We start from the raw sequence: 4,207 nt of genomic DNA on the forward strand, positions 1-4,207 counted from the left end.
TTTTTGCCGCTGACGGCGATGTCGCGGGTGACGCCGCGCTGGCCCGCGGCCAGGAAGCGCGCCGCCAGTGTGGTGGACGCGGACGTCGCGTGGTGTCCGAGTGCCTGCAGGCCGCTGTCTCTCTCGCACTCACGGGGCGCCCCGATGGAGACGGAGCGCGACAGCATGAATGTCCGGAATGGTCCTGCCGGCGGGTATCTCGATGGTGGAATGCAAGCGTGGTCGATGGGATGGGACGCGCCGTGGCAGACGAGGTTTTTTGGTTTTTGCTTCCGTTGTGTCGCCGCATCGCATCCCCAAGTCTGGCGCTGCCGTTACGGGCATCGCATAAAAATATAAAAATATTACTGCCGCAATTGCCGTAAAGCCCGGCGCGGGGTTCCCCCCGGCCTGGCCCTGCGCCTCGGCCCCGAATTGATTTGGAAGTGCGTCCCCCTCGAGTACCCCCGTCGCCCCGTCGGCCAACGTGGCGGCGACGCGTTCGATCCCCGCCCTCGGCGCCGCACCACCCAGCCTAGGCCGACTCCGAACTTTGCTGTCGCTGTCTCTCTCGCACTCACGCGCCGCCCCAGTCGGGGTGCGAGAGAGACAGAAGGACGGAAGGTCTGCGCCGCGCCGCGGGGAACCCTGCCTGATGAATCCGCGTGGCGGTCGCGGGGGCACGGCGCTGCGGCGCCCCCGGCAGGGCTTCCAGTGTGCTTCCAGCCTGGAGCCTCCAGAGGCAGGAGTGGAGCTGGAGTCCCTTTTCTCCAGACTCGGGCTGCCCGCCCTCCAGGCGCGGAGCTGCCTCCGCTGAGCCTGCAGCCGGGGCGGCTTCGGCTTCTGTTCGATCCCCGACTGTTTGGCGGTCCGTCTTCTGGAGCTCGGCCTCCTCCTCCTCCTGCTCCTCGAGGCGCCCAGTGGCGGCGGGGCTGTTCTTCTGCGTGCTGTTTGCGCTCCCCTGCGGCATCCTTTCCGGTCCGCGGGGGTGCGGCCGGCCCCCAGCCATGCCGCGCCGTCTCTCTCGCACACCCTCGGAACGCCCCACGAGTGCGAGAGAGAGGACGGTGTTCGAAATGAGCCTGCTGGATGGAGATTGGCGGCACTGGCCTGGGTTTGGCCCTCGCCTTGCACAGTGGGCCAGAAGACCGGCGGAGGCGGCCAAAACTCCAGACACGTTTTGAGCTCCAGAGTCGCTAAATTGGACTCGAACCGAACGTGTGACCCCACCAATCTATTGGTCTCCGAACGAGGAATCCATTGGTGGGGTCACACGTTCGGTTCGAGTCCTGTTTAGCGACTCTGGAGCTCAAAACGCGTCTAGAGTTTTGGCCGCCTCCACCGGTCTTCTGGCCCACTGTGCCTGGCTCGGGCTTCGAGTCTGCTTCGAGTAGTCGAGTCGCTCGATAATCCCCGTCAACATTTGCCCCGGAGAAACAGCCGGCCAGGCCGACGCATTGTGTCCACGGGCTGTGTGTGGCGTGGGGATGGCGGTCTTCCTCCCCGTCGTCCTCCTCGTCGTCCTCCTCGTCGTCCACCAGGGCCCGCCTCCAGGCCTGCGCAGTGCGGCGCGCGCCCCCGCCCCCTTTTGATGATCCGATCCCCGGGATTACTTCATCTCCTTTTAATTCCCTGAGCCGGGCGGCCCAGGCTGCGGAAAGGCAAGAGCAGGGGCGGAGATCTGCACTCGTCAGCCCTCTCGGCCCTGATTGAGGAACTCGTGGCCTCCCCCCCCCCCTCCGAGTCCTCGGGGGATGATGACCCCCTCCCCCTTATCGCGCTCCCCATCGCCGCCCCGATTGCGGCCCCAGTGCCTCTTTTTGACGAGCTGCTGCATCATTGTTATCGCGGAGGCCGCCGTCATCGCCGAGGGTAACGTTGGTAACGACATTGTGGGCGCCGGGGAGTGTGTCCGGGCCCCGCCGGACCGTGGCATCCCCATTGGCAACGGCCGCAAAGCAGGAGGAATGTCCTCGGGACTCTGTGCGAGTGCGGACGCGGCGTGTGGCGGTCGACTTCGCCCCCTGCCTGCCTCCGGTCGCCTCCGGTACAGCCTGCGACCCCGCTGCTGCTTCTGCTGCCGACGGAGCGGAAAGTTTCCTGTTTTCCCCATCCCTTTGGCGTGTGCTGTGTCAGTGTATCCGTGTCCTGTCCCCCTCCCCTTCCCTCCTCCCCGTGTCGTGTCCCTTGGCGCCCCGCGCGCGCGCTCGCACGGCGTTCGGATGCCGTCCCGTGGAGCGCGGCTGTCGGCCGGGTGGCCTACGTCGCACGGCGGTCTCCGAGGCCGCCGCCGGTGCTTATGTCCTGACGGAACGGCACGGGGTGGGGTGGGGTGGCGGTGGGGGATCGGGTGCGCTGCCACGCCCCGCCCCGCCCCGCCGCGAGCCTCTCCAGCAGACCGTTCCAGCATAGGACGCTGGCCGTCTTCTCCAGCTGTCTGTCGGTCCGTTCGCCGGCCGCCTGATTTATTTGGGATTTATTTATACCGCGAGAGCCGCTGCCGCGTTCATTTTCATTTTTCCATTTTCATGTTTTCGCCTTCGCGCGCGGCGGCCCGGATAGAATGGTCTCGCCGGAGCGGAGCGCCGCCCCCGCCCGGCTCGCCGCTCGCCCCGGGCACGCTGCCATGTGGCGGCCGCCCCGCCGGACAGCGCAGACCTCGCAGACCTCGCAGACCAGGCTCGGACTGGCCCCCAAAAGGCCGCAAATGGCCCCCGATCATCATTATGTTTTTACCCTTCATGACCAACTTTGTGAGGCTACCGCTCCCAAACTAGTTGCGGTCAATAGCCTTCCCGATACAGGGCATGAAAGAGTAGGGTCTTAAGAATACTAGGGCGTCGAGGAAGGCCTTTTACGGCGACTAGATTGGACACAGTGGCCTCCCAAAGTCAGCAAAATCAGCAAATTTCCCAGATTCGACCACTTTTTGACCAACTTGGTCGGAAAATCGTTGCGGTCAAAGCCAAAATCGTTGTGGTCAACGTCTTCCCGATACCGGGCATGAAAGAGTAGGGTCTTAAGAATACTAGGGCGTCGAGGGAGGCCTTCTACGGCGACTAGATTGGACACAGTGGCCACCCAAAGTCAGCAAAATCAGCAAATTTCCGAGATTCGACCACTTTTGACCAACTTGGTCGGAAAATCGTTGCGGTCAAAGCCAAAATCGTTGTGGTCAACGTCTTCCCGATACCGGGCATGAAAGAGTAGGGTCTTAAGAATACTAGGGCGTCGAGGGAGGCCTTTTACGGCGACTAGATTGGACACAGTGGCCACCCAAAGTCAGCAAAATCAGCAAATTTCCGAGATTCGACCACTTTTGACCAACTTGGTCGGAAAATCGTTGCGGTCAAAGCCAAAATCGTTGTGGTCAACGTCTTCCCGATACAGGGCATGAAAGAGTAGGGTCTTAAGAATACTAGGACGTCGAGGGAGGCCTTTTACGGTGACTAGATTGGACACAGTGGCCGCCCAAAATCAGCGTAAACGGCTATTTTCGGAGATTTAGTCACTCTTTGACTAACTTTGTGACGTTACTGGTCCCAAAACCGAAGGCCCCGGCAGATTTTTCCGCCTGTCTGCCCTGGCCAGTCCGACGGGACGTCCGGCACGTTTTAATTAAAGAAAATCTCCTTGTGCTTTCCCTCTATAGGGAGCAGATTTCTAGGACTTCTCCTCCAAGGGCTTCGACCGCCAACTTGGCGAACCGACAGTGTAGCGAACTATAGAGCTCGGCGTGTTGATGGCTTTACTGTGGATCAAGTTTGCCGTCGCCTCTCGGTCGGCGCGTTGCTCTGGCAAGTTGGAATTCCTGCTACTTTGTCATCGACGTGGGCCGACTGTGTCTCTATCCCTCTCTATCTCTCTGTGCCTTTGCCGCCGAGCTGCCAAACTCGGTTTGCGCTTCCACCGCGTGCCCCCCCCCCTCCTCTCCCCGGTGCGCTGGCCGCCGTGCCGACGGAATAGCAATGCCCTCAGGGGAAGGGAGTGGGGGGGGGGGACCTTAAATGGCACTTCTAATTGCATTGGCTGGGCAAGGAAGGCGCGGTGCCTGCTGAGTGCAAGTCGCCACCCCCCTTCTCCGTTTCCTCCTCAAGTAGTGCCATTTCTTTCCTTCCCTCCTCCTCGCGGCGCTGAGCGCGCTGAGCGCGCCGGGCGGATGAGAGAGACGCCACGGCTTTAGAGATGTAATTGATTCCGATAGAGATTGGCCGGTTCCCTGAAATGT

Source organism: Thrips palmi, unplaced genomic scaffold (genome assembly GCF_012932325.1).
Source record: "Thrips palmi isolate BJ-2018 unplaced genomic scaffold, TpBJ-2018v1 HiC_scaffold_8, whole genome shotgun sequence".
In the NCBI taxonomy this organism is placed as follows: Eukaryota; Metazoa; Arthropoda; class Insecta; order Thysanoptera; family Thripidae; genus Thrips; species Thrips palmi.